Source organism: Neovison vison, chromosome 7, assembly GCF_020171115.1.
Source record: "Neovison vison isolate M4711 chromosome 7, ASM_NN_V1, whole genome shotgun sequence".
Classification (NCBI taxonomy): Eukaryota; Metazoa; Chordata; class Mammalia; order Carnivora; family Mustelidae; genus Neogale; species Neogale vison.
Window position 1 is genome coordinate 51890123 of NC_058097.1, and position 13501 is coordinate 51903623.

The window sequence follows — 13501 nt, forward strand, 5'->3', positions numbered from 1 at the left end:
TTATAAAGATTTTTTTAGGTACAGGTCACATTGTCCACCACCTGAGCCAGCCAGGTGTCCCTGAATCTTTTTTTTTCTATTTTATAATTTCTAAGCTTTTAGAGTGTTATTCAGGTCTATCGTATATATTTATCTATGGATTGGGCCGAAGTCTCCCCAGTACCTCAGTTCTCAAAGTTCTCAGGATCCTAAATGGGGCCAGATCTATGTATACCTAGGTTGAGCTTGCACAGAGGAGTTCATATTACTGAGTCCTCATTCCAGAGCTTCTCTCTCTCTGCATTATTGTCCTAGTGGGAGAAATGGTAATTTGTGACTTTTTATATCCTAATTTGAAGTAGAAGCACATTTTTAAGTTTGAAATTTAACTTATAAAATACATGCCTGGATACATCCTCGCAGGAACTTCCACAGTCCTTGGTGATATAGACACGAAGGAAACACAGTGTGTTCACTGAATAAAAACATTTGAGAGTGAACAAGAGATACATAACGGAAAATTTTGTAACCTGACAGGATCGATAATCTTGAGCAAGGTGAAGTCTCCTCAGAGTCAGCTTCCATCAACAAGATTGAGAGCCACTTGTGATGCCTCTGACAAAACAAAAAAATAAAAATAAAAAAATAGAATGAATACCTAAGAGTTACAGGGCTGGGGCTGTTGCCCAAAGAATCAGAGCCTTGTATTAACCAGGGTTTTCTGAAGTCCTTGTTTACCGCAGGTGAGCAGCTACCGATTGGCGGAGGGAGTTGTCCTGGGGAATCTGGGCACGTGGGCTGTAGAGAAGGCTAAGGTCTGAAGGACAGTAGGTATCAGCCTTGTGGCATGCTCAGTTAGGGGGTAAAAGCAAGACATACTCATTAAGAGAGACACCATGGGCCTGGGGTCCTGCTTTTTGTTGGTGTTGAAGGTGGGGGTCTAGGGTCTGGAGGGGTCTCTCCTTAAAACATGACAGTCATACCTAGGTGCCTTAGTCAGTTAAGCTGCTGACTCTGGATTTCAGCTTAGGTCATGATCTCAGGGTTGTGGGATGGAGACCTGGGCTGAGCTCCCCGCTAGGTGCAGAGTCTGCTTGAGATTCTCTCTCTCTCTCCTCATCCCCCTCCAATAAAATAAAGATAATCTAAAAATATATATAAAATAAAATAATATAAATTGGGTATTGGGACTGGTGGCTGGCTCAATCAGTACAGCCTGTGATGCTGGATATCAGGGCCATGGGTTCAAGCCACACACTGGTGTTGAGCTTACTTTTAAAAAATGAAAGCTTTATTTAAAAAAATTGTGCACTAAAATTTTCAAGTCATCATAAAAAAATAGAGAAAATGATTATTTCAAAACCAGTAAAGAGAGAGAAAAAAAATGGAACAAAAAACATTTTTTTAGAAAGATTTTATTTATTTATTTGACAGAGAGAAATCACAAGTAGATGGAGAGGCAGGCAGAGAGAGTGAGGGAAGCAGGCTCCCTGCTGAGCAGAGAGCCCAATGCAGGACTCGATCCCAGGATCCTGAGATCATGACCTGAGCCGAAGGCAGCGGCTTAACCCACTGAGCCACCCAGGTGCCCAAACAAGAAAACATTTTTAATGTAACTTAAACCATGAAAAGTTAAGAAAGAATCCTAAAATAAGAAAGCAAAATAGAAATCAGAAAATATATGGTAGAAACATATCAAAATATATCAGTAGTGGCACACACATGATACTGTCCAACTAATGCACAGTGAAAGTCAGATTGGGAAAAATAAAGGCTTCATTTTATTTACCCCTAGTAATAACAGAAAGCACAAGGCAACAAACACATGTAATATTTTCTTGGAATAAAAGGAAATGTTGCTCTACTCTCTATGTTGCTCTGTTCTCAGTCCCGTCCTTCATCACCCTTGTCACTGGCCAACCTAACGATGGTACTCTATATTCGACACTCTTTCTTTTTAAAAATTTAATTTAAATGCAATTAATTAACATATAGTATATTATTAGTTTCAGAGGTAGAGTTCAGTGATTCATTAGTCTTATAAAACACCCAGTGCTCATAACATCACATGCCCTCGTTATTGTCCATCACCCAGTTACTCCATCCTCCCCGCAACTCCCCTCCAGCAGTCTTCAGTTTGTTTCCTGGAGTCAAGAGTCTCTTATGATTCTCTCCCTTTCTGCTTTTGTCTTATTTTATTTTTCCCTTCCTCCCACCACGATCCTCTGTGTTTGGTTTCCTAAATTCCACATATGAGTGAACTCATATGATAATTGTCTTTCTCTGATTGGCTTATTTCACTTTGCATAATACCTCTAGTTCTAGCCACATCATTGCAAATGGCAAGATTTCATTTTTTAAAAAAGATTTTATTTATCTATTTGATACAGAGAGCAAGAGATCACAAGTAGGCGGAGAGGCAGCCAGAGGGGGAGGGGGAAGCAGGCTCCCTGCTAAGCAGAGAGCCTGATTCGGGTCTTGATCCCAGGACCCTGAGATCATGACCTGAGCCGAAAGCAGAGGCTTAACCCACTGAGCCCCCCAGGCGCCCCAAGATTTCATTTTTTTGATGGCTGAGTTATATTCCATTGTATATATATACCACCTTTTCTTTGTCCATTCATCTGTCAAAGGACATGTAGGCTCCTTCTACAGTATGGACATGGATGCTATAAATATTGGGGGGTGTGGTACCCCTTTGGATCACTATATTTGTATCCTTTAGATAGATACCTAGTAGTGCAATTGCTCAATTATAGGGTAGCTCTATTTTTAACTTTTTGAGGAGGCTCCGTACTGTTTTCAGAGTGGCTACACCAGCTTGTATTCCCACCAGGAGTATAAGAGGATTCCCCTTTCTCTGCCTCCCCACCAACACTTGTTGTTTCCTGGCCTATTCATTTTAGCCATTCTGACAGGTCTGAGGAGGTATCTCATTGTGGTTTTGATTTGTATTTCCTTGATGCAGAGTGAGGTTGAGCATTTTTTCATGTGTCTGTTGCTCATTTCTATGTCTTCTTTAAAGAAATGTCTGTTCATGTCTTCTGCCCATTTTTTGACTGGGTTACTTGTTTGGGGGTCGAGTTTGATAAGTTCTCTATAGACTTTGGATACTAGACCTTTATCTGATAAGACATTTGCAAATATCTTCTCCTATTCTGTTGGTTGTCTTTTGTTTTTTTTGACCGTTTCCTTTGCTGTGCAAAAGCTTTTGATCCTGATGGAGTCCCAATCATTCATTTTTGCCTTTGTTTCCCTTGGCTTCAGAGATATGCCTAGCAAGAAGTTCGTGTGGATGAGGTCACAGAGATTGCTGCCTGTGTTCTCTAAGATTTTGATGGATTCTTGTCTCACATTTTGGTCTCTCATCCATTTTGAGTTTATTTTTGTGCATTGTGTAAGAAAGTGGTCCAGTTTCATTCTTCTTCATGAAGCTGTCCAATTTTCCCAACACCATTTGTTGAAGACACTGTCTTTTCTCCATTGGACCTTCTTTCCTGGTTTGTTGAAGATTAGTTGGACGTAGAGTTGAGGGTCCATTTCTGGGTTCTCTATTCTGTTCCATTGATCTATATGTCTGTTTTTGGGCTAGTCCCACCCCATCTGGAAGATTACAGGTTTGTAATAGAGTTTGAAGTTCAGAATTGTGATGCCACCAGCTTTGGTTTTCTTTGTCAATATTCCTTTGGCTATTCAGGGTATTTCTGGTTCCATACAAATTTGAAGATTATTTGTTCCAGCTCTGTGGAAAATGTTGATGGTATTTTGATAGGGATTGCTTTGAATGTGTAGATTGCTCTGGATAGAATAGACATTTCTACCAATCTGTGAGCATGGAATGTTTTTCCATTTCTTTGTGTCTTCCTCAATTTCTTTCATAAGTATTCAATGCTTTCAGAGTACAGATCCTTTACCTCTTTGGTTAGGTTTGTTCCTAGGTATCTCAGGGTTTTTGGTGCAATTGTAAATGGGATCTACTCTTTAATTTCTCTTTCTCCTGTCTCATTGTTTGTGTATAGAAATGCAACTGATTTCTATGTATCAATTTTATTTCCTGCCACTTTGCTGAATTCCTGAATCAGTACTAGCATTTTTTGGTAGAGTCTTTTGGGCTTTCCACATAGAATATCATGTCATCTGCAAAGAGTGAAAGTTTGACTTCTTCTTTGCTGATTTGGATGCATTTTATTTCTTTTTGTTTTCTGATTGCTGAGCCTAGGAATTCTAATAGTATGTTGAACATCAATGGTGAGAGTGAACATCCCTGCCATGTTCCAGACCTTAGGGGAAAAGTTTTCAGTTTTTCCCCATTGAGAATGGCATTCACTATGGCCTTGTTGTATATGGCTTTTTATCACATTGAGGTATGTTCCCTCTATTCCTGCACTGCAGAGAGTTTTAATCAAGAAAGGATACTGTATTTTGCCAAATACTTTTTCTGCATCAATTGAGAGGATCATATGCTTCTTGTCCTTCTTTTATTAATGCAGTGTATCACACTGATTGATTTGTGGATGTCGAACTACCCTTGCAGCCCAGGGATAAGTTTTACTTGATCTTGGTAAAGAATCCTTTTAATGTACTGTTGGATCCTATTGGATAGTATCTTGGTGAGACATTTTTACGCCCGTTTGCCAGGGATATTGGTTTGTAATTCTCCTTTTTGGTGGGGTCTTTACCTTGTTTTGGGATCAAGGTAATGTTGGCCTCATAGAAAGAGTTTAGAAGTTTCCCTTTCATTTCTATTTTTTGAAACAGCTTCTGTTCAGTTTTTAAAAAATTTCTTCTGGCTTCAGTTTGGGTAGTTTATAAGTTTCTAGGAAGGCATTCCTTTCTTCCAGAGTGCCTAATTTGTTGGCATATAGTTGCTCATATGTTCTTACACTGGTTTGTATTTCTTCAGTGTTTGTTGTGATCTCTCCTCTTTCATGTATGATTTTATTTATTTGGGTCATTTCCACTTTCTTTTGGATAAGTCTGGCCAGGGGTTTTTCACCTCATTAATTCTTTCAGAGAATCAGTTCCTAGTTTCATTGATCGGTTCTACTGTTCTTTTGGTGTCTATTTCATTGATTTCTGCTCTAATCTTTATTAATTCTCTTCCCCGGCTGGATTTAGGCTTTATTTTCTGTTCTTTCTCCAGCCGCTTTAGGTGTAAGGTGAGGTTGTGCGTTTGAGACTTTTCTTGTTTCTTGAGAAAGGCTGGTATTGCTATATACTTCCCTGTTAGGACTGCCTGTGCTACATCCCAAAGATTTTGAAGAGTTGTGTTTTCATTTTCATATGCTTCCATGAATTTTTAAAATTCTTCTTTAATTTCCTGGTTGACCCATTCATTCTTTGGTGAGATGCTCTTTAACCCCCATGTATTTGTGTTCCTTCCAATTTTTCTCTTGTGATTGAGTTCAAGTTTTAAAGCACTGTGGTCTGAGAATATATGGGGAATAATCCCAATCTTTTGGTACTAGTTGAGACCTGATTTGTAATCCAGTATGTGATCTATTCTGGAGAATATTTCCTGTGCACTAGAGAATGTGTATTCTGTTGCTTTAGGATAAAATGCTCTGAATATATCTGTGAAATCCATCTGGTCTAGTGTGTCATTCAAAGCCCTTTTTTCCTTGTTGATCTTCTGCTTAGATGATCTGTCCATTGTTGTGAGTGGCATGTTAAAGTCTCCTACTATTATTGTAAGAGTATCAATGTGTTTCTTAAATTTTGTTATTGATTGGTTGATATAATTGGCTGTTCCCAAGTTAGGGGCATAAATATCTACAATTGTTAGATCTTTTAAGACCCTTAAATCATGATTTAGTGTCCATCTTCATCTCTTATTACAGTCTTTGGTTTAAAATATAATTTATTGGATAGGACACCTGGGTGACTTGGGGGTTAAACCTCTCCCTTCGGCTCAGGTCATGATCTTAGGGTCCTGGGATTGGTTTGTGGATCAGACTCTCTGCTTGGCAGGGAGCCTGCTTCCTCCTCTCTCTCTGTCAGCCTACTTGTAATCTCTCTCTTTCAAATAAATAAATAAAATCTTAAAAAAATATATAATTTTTTGGATATAAGAGTTGTTACTCCAGCTTTGTTTTGATGTCCATTAGCATGATAAATGGTTCTCCACCCCCTCGCTTTTAATCTGGTGGTGCCTTTGAGTCTAAAATGAGTCTCTTGTAGACAGTGTATTGAAGGTTATTTTCTAATCCAATCTGATACCTGTGTCTTTTGATTGGAGGATTTAGCTCATTTACATTCAGTGTAACTATTGAAAGATGTGAGTTTAGTGCCATTTTACTTCCTGCCAAGTCGCTATACCCGTATATTGTCTGTGTTCCTTTCTGGTCTTTGGTACTTTTGGGCTCTCTTCACTTAAAGGACCCCCTTTAATATTTCTTGCAGGGCTGGTTAGTGATCACAAATTATTTTAGTTTCTTTTTGTCTTGGAAGCTCTTTCTTTCTTCTATTCTGAAAGATATCCTTGCAGGATATAGTATCTTGGCTGCATATTTTTCTCATTTAGCACCTTGAATATATCGTGCTAGTTCTTTCTGGCCTGTCAGATCTCTGTGGACAGGTCTTCTGCCAGCCTCTTTCTACCCTTGTAGGTTATGGACCTCTTGTCCTGAGCTGCTTTTAGGATTTTCTCTTTGTCTCTGAATCCTGCAAGCTTCACTATTGTATGTCGAGCTGTTGATCTATTTGTATTGCTTTTGAGGGGTGTACTCTGTGTCTCTTGGACTTGAATGCCTGTCTCCTTCCACAGATTATGGAAGTCTCAGTTATAATTTTTCCAAATAAACTTTCTGCCACCCTTTCCTCTTCCTCTGGGACCCCAATTATTCTGATTTTTTTTTTTTTTTTTTTTGCTTTATGGTATCACTGATTTCTCAGATCCCCTCTTGTGATCCAACTGTTGTTTATCTCTCTTTTTCTCAGCCTCCTTATTCTCTACCATTTTGTCTTCTATATCACTGACTCTCTCTTCTGCTTCATTTCCTAGCAGTTAATGCCCCCACTTTTTTATGGAATCTCAGTAGAAGCCTTTTTGATTTTTACCTGATTAGATTCTAGTTCTTTTATTTCTCCAGAAAGGGAGAGATTCTCTAGTGTCTTCTATGCTTTTTTCAAGCCCAGCTAGTATCTTTATAATCATTGTCTTGAATTCTAGTTCAGACATTGTACTTATATCCATATTCTTAAATCCCTGGCAGTGAGTACTGCCACTTGTTCTCTTTTTTGGGGTGAATTCTTCTGTCTTGCTCTTATGTCCAGAAGAACAGATGAAAGAGAGGGAAAATACAAAAATAGCAACAATGACACCAGAAAAAAAAACACTACACAAATCAGAAGAGGACAGAAACAAAAAAGAAAAGAAACAAATAAAAATGAGAATAAAATCAAAGAAAAAGTTGAACAGAGAAGAAAAATAAACTAGATCCTGGGTGTATTTTGGTCTGTTTGTTAGGAAAAACTCAATCTGAAAATAGGAAAGAAAAAAAACCCTAATATATGTGTATATATACATATATATGTATATATACATTTATATTTATATGAAGTTGAATACAATGAAAGGAAGCGAAAAGGGAAAAATATATAAAACATAAGTGTAAAAATGAAAATTAAAGAAACTTTAAAAAATAACTGATACAGGTGGTGGGTATTATAGAGGGCACGGATTGCATGGAGCACTGGTTGTGGTGAAAAAAATAATGATACTGTTATGCTGAAAATAAATAAATGAAAATAAACCTGATACAATAAGAAAATAGCTGAAAAGGAAAGTAAAATATAAAACTGAAGGACTAAAGAATAAAAGAAAAAAAAACATGAACGAGATATACTTCTTTCCCCAAGAGCTGGAGTTTTACATTTCTCTATGATTGGTAAATTTGATATTAGCTACAAGTCCCTGCTGGTCTTCTGGAAGAGGGGCCTGTTGCCCTGATTCTTAGGTTCTTTCCCCAGGTGGAATTGCACCCATTACATGACTTTCAAATAAACTTTAAAGTTTCCATAAAGCAATAACCTGGGTGGCTCAGTCGGTTGAGCATCTGACTTCTGCTCAGGTCATGATCTCAGGGTCCTGCAATCATGACCTGAATTGGGCCCTGAGCTCAGCGAGGAGTCTTCTTGTTTCTCTCCCTTTCCCTCTGCCATTCTCCCTGTTCATGTCCTTTTTCTCTTTCTCTCCTTCTCTCTCTCTATCTCAATTAAGTAAACAAATAAATAACATAAAATAAGTTGTCATAAAGCAAGTAGGCACTTGAGAAAAATATGGTGATGATCTAAATATACTTTACAATAAATGCATTCTACTTAAATAGTGTATTAGAAAGTTTTCATCTGCAAAGAAAACATGGTTACAATCAATGTATTATCATTACTAGCACATAAAAGGAATCAAAACTAAAGCTGCTGAAGCTGTGCATAGTTTGAGAGAAAAGAAAGATGGGCGTTGGGGTGCTTGGCTGGCTTAGTTGATGGAGCCCCTGACTCTTGATCTCAGGGTTGTGAGTTTGAGCCCCATGTTGAGTACAGCGATTACCTAAATGTACCTAAAGAGAGAGAGAGAGAGAGAGAGAGAAGCATTACTTAGGATAATGACATCAAGATCCTAGCCATGCTGAAATTTGGATTGCTTTTATTGCCATTTTACATATAAGAAAACAGGCTGCTTGACGAAGTCAGTCAAGCCATGATATCAAAATATTATATATATTTTAATTTTTAAAAAGAGACTGATTTATTTAATTAATTAATATCTGCACCTAGCATGGGGCTTTAACTCATGACCCAGAGATCAAGAGTCACAAGCTGGGGTGCCTGAGTGGTTCAGTGGTTTAAAGCCTCTGCCTTTGGCTCAGGTCATTGGGCTCTCTGCTCAGCAGGGAGCCTGCTTTCCTTCCTCTCTCTCTGCCTGCCTCTCTGCCTATTTGTGATCTCTGTCTGTCAAATAAATAAATAAAATCTTAAAAAAAAAAGAGTCACAAGCTCTACACACGGAGCCAGCCAGGCTCCCGTATATATTTCAATTTAAATAAAGTTTCCCTGTCATAATTATAGTATTCCATGCACAATTCAAGAATATTAATATCAACAACATAAACATTAATGTAAATTTATTATTATAAAAACATTTTAAATTGCCCTTAGTGGGGCATCTGGCTGGCTCAGTCAGTAGAACGTGCGACTCTTGATCTCGGAGTTGTGAGTTCGAGCCCTACATTGAGTGTAGCGATCACTCAAAACTGAAATGTTAGAAAAAAATAAGATTAAAATGAGTATCAGTAACTGTTGTAGATTTCCATTCCTTTAATGCCTGCAGTGCTTGGTCACTCTGCTTGGAAGAATGAAAAGATAGACCAGATGAAGAGTGATGGGCAGCCAAGCAAAATTTATGGAGCGGTAGTAATGTTTATCGAGCGTAGTGCGAAACTCCCAGAGAGTGAGGAACCTGAGAGGATTGCCACTGCAGTTCCTGAGTTTACGGTTTTTTTATGGACTTGTTGACAGGCTGTTTTAATCTCATTAACCCTCCAAGCCTCTCATCGCCCAATTAGATTTTTGTCCATGCACTCATTTACCTATCAGGTAGTTGATCCCTTGGAGAAAGGGTGGAAGTCTCCTTTTGGGGTGTGTGTGTGTAAAGTCCTTTTAATGGTGATTTCCTCTTAGGGTGGGGGCCCTTTGTCTCTGCTTGCTTTTCTTGGAACTATCCTTCATTATACTCCCCCAGCTCAGGGAAGCCATTAGGTTATAAGTAACAGGAGGTAGGGCTTCTTCTATTAAGGGGAGGTCCCTACTTCTCATCTCATTCGGCTTTGGACTTTTCCCTTTGGGGTACTCCTTCCCCAGATAGATAGAACCTAGAGCAGCCTGGAGATCTCCAAGCCACCAGCCCTGCTTTCTCCATTCTGTACTCCAGGGAAACTGAGATTTAGCTGGTAAGCACTACAGGTAAAGAGTAGATGGTGTGACCTTAGCGGTGGGAGGGACAAATGACAGTAGCTCTTAGCTACAGACTGCCAATTTCCAAACTCCTTTTGGAATCAGCAACCCTGGGGAAGTGGGTTTTCATGACCTCCAGCAGCCATGTGGGTTGTGGTGGATCTGAGTCAGCCAGAGCGGGCATCTGAGCCAGAAGAAAGCCAAATTAAACTCACTTTTGCAGAATTTGTAATAGACTTTCTTCCGTTTAAAAGACAAATCTTTCTTTTCAATAGAGTAGATTACAGGCACGATAAGATACTTTAGATAAAACTGAGATTGGGCATGGAGCTCCCTCTGGAAGGTGTCTAGCCCCTCAGCTCTAACTGCTGTCCAGCAACTGGTGTGAATCTTCCTGCATTATTCATAGTTTTCTAAATGTATATGAACATTTTTATTTGCTTAGTATCAAGCTGTAATACAACTCTTTAGCGATTTGGCTTTTAATTGGCATTATTTTTGTTTGTTTTTTAAATTTTAAAGATTTTATTTATTTATTTGACAGAGATCACAAGTAGGCAGAGAGGTGGGCAGAGAGAGAGTGAGGAGGAAACAGGTTCCCTGCAGAGCAGAGAGCCCGACGTGGGGCTCGATCCCAGGACCCTGGGATCACGACCTGAGCTGAAGGCAGAGGCTTTAACCCACCTGAGCCACCCAGGCGCCCTTTGTTTGCTTTTTATGTTTTTAATTTTTGTATCAACCCATGTTTGGTGTGTGGTTCTAATTAATTCCTCAGTTTTTTGTTTTGTTTTAAGTAGACCCCATGCCCAACATAGGGTTTGACCCATTGCCTGAGATTAAGAGTCGAGTGCTTTAATGAATGAGCCAACCAGATGCCCTAATGAGTGCCCATTAATTACTCCATCAGGTTAATGTAGTGATGGCATTATGGTCCTTGTATCCATTCTTTTTTTTTTTTTTTTTTTTTTTTTTAGATTTCATTTATTTACTTGTCAGAAAGAGAGAGCACACAAGCAGGGGGAGTGTCAGGCAGAGGGAGAAGCAGGCTCCCCATGGAGCAAGGAACCCAATACAGGACTCCATCAAGGACCCTGGGATCATGTATATCCTGGGCTAGAGGCAGAATTCACACTTAGCTAGTTTTTACTTTCTTTGTCACAGCAAGCAATAACACGGTCAACATTTTCTGTGCATTTCTGGGTGCACATAGGAGACTCATAGAACAGGGTTGCTGATTCAAAGCATTTCAATGTTTGAATCTTTTTTTTCCCCTAGATGTAGCCAAATTATCCTCCAAAGTAGTTGTGTTTTCTTCAAAATCCACCCACTACCAGTTTGAGTCTCTATTGCTTTACATCTTCATTGATGCTTGGTTTTGTCCTATTTTGTTATTTTCATCACTTTTGTGGGAAAGAATGCTATCTCATGGTGGCTTCCATGGAGAATCCCATAATCGGTAATGAATCAAAAATCCTTTCTTGGGCACCAGACTGGCTCAGTGGGAGGAGCACGTGACTTGGTCTTGGGATTGTGAGTTTGAGCCCCGTGTTGGGTATAGAGATAACTTAAATAAAGTAACTTAAAATCTTTTCAGAACATTTGTGTTTTCCCCTTCAGACTTGTTCAGCCGTGCCATCTGACCATTGTGCTGTTGTTTTTTGCTTTAATGTGTCAGGGAATGATGAATTTTATTCCACTTAAGGACTTTTAAGTAATGTTTAGAAAAATCCCCAATGTTGTAGAAAATGGATCATTTAATACGCAAGAATTTAAATTCAGGTACATCTCTTGCTGTTGTAATGAAAGATTATTGGAAAAAAGGTAGGCAGGGACAAGGAGCCCCACCCTAAGAGAAAATCTCTCTTAAAAGCATTTTACACCACCCTGGAAGGAACCCTTCATCCTTTCCCACCTTCTCAACTAACTGCCTGGTAGATAGGTGCTTCAGGGGCAAAAACCTGATTGGGTGACACAAGCTTGGCCGGTTAATCAGGTTAAAACAGCCTGTCAACAAGCCCATAAAAACCCCCCATCCTTGTGAGCTTTGTACTGTTGCTCAAGAAAACCTTCCTATTGCTCCATAAACTTTGCTTTATTGCCTGGCAGTCTTCACCTATTCTTTTTTTTTTTCAATTTATTTATTTTCAGAAAAACAGTATTCATTATTTTTTCACCACACCCAGTGCTCCATGCAAGTCGTGCCCTGTATAATACCCACCACCTGGTACCCCAACCTCCCACCCCACCGCCACTTCAAACTCCTCAGATTGTTTTTCAGAGTCCATAGTCTCTCATGGTTCACCTCCCCTTCCAATTTACCCAAATTCCCTTCTCCTCTCTAACGCCCCTTGTCCTCCATGCTATTTGTTATGCTCCACAAATAAGTGAAACCATATGATAATTGACTCTCTCTGCTTGACTGATTTCACTCAGCATAATCTCTTCCAGTCCCGTCCATGTTGCTACAAAAGTTGGGTATTCATCCTTTCTGATGGAGGCATAATACTCCATAGTGTATATGGACCACATCTTCCTTATCCATTCATCCGTTGAAGGGCATCTTGGTTCTTTCCATTCTACCTTTTCATTCGCACCTTCTCATTCCGCAGAGAGGTGAGACCAAGAACCAGGGGCACATAGGCAAGAGAAATCCTGCAACACTAGGACTTTGCAGACACTACCTTTTTTACAGACTGAAGGTTGGGGGCCACCAGCATGGAGCAAGGCTACCACTGCTACTTTTCCAATAGCATTTTCTCACTGTGTCTCTGTGTCACATTTTGGTACATTTCACAATGTTTCCAACTTTCATTATCATGATGTGTGTTCTGGTGACGTGCAGTGAGCCATCTTTGACGCTACTGTCGTAATGAACCATGCCTTCATAGGACGGTGAACTTGATCATCACCAGTTATGTGTGTTCTCACTGCCCCACTGGCCTGCCTCTCCCCATCTCTCTCCCTATCATCAGGCCTCCCTAGCCCTCGAGACACATCACTGTTGAAATTGGGCTAATTAATACCTTGTCAGTGGCCTCAGTGTTATCCAACACATGGATGATAAGGAAGAGAAACAGCCTATTACTGATGCAGAGAAAGTTTAATGGTCTGGATGGAAGATCAAAGAAGCCCCAACATTCCCTTGAGCCAAAGCCTCATCCAGAGCAAGGCCCTGACTCTCCTCCATTCTCTGACGGCTGAGAGAGGTGTGGGGGCTGCAGAGGACAAGGCTGAAGCTAGCAGAGGTTGGTTCGTGAGGTTTAAGGAACAAAGCCAATTCCATAATCTAGAGGTTGCAAGGTGGTGTGTGCAAAATGAAGCTGTTCCTTCTTCCCATTCTCTGTGTTTTTTTTTCCTCCAGTTTTTTATCCCACCGTGTTGCTGCAAATTCTTAAGCAGATGCCAGATGTCTTCCGGAGTTGTTTTTGTTTATGGATAGCTGTGTAATTACTGATCTTCATCAAGGGAATGTGAGGCTGCTGCCATCTTAGTGATATTACTTCTCTGATCTGGGAGTTACTTCTGTATCTCTTGTATTTGCACATAGAGGGTTAACACAGAAAATAAA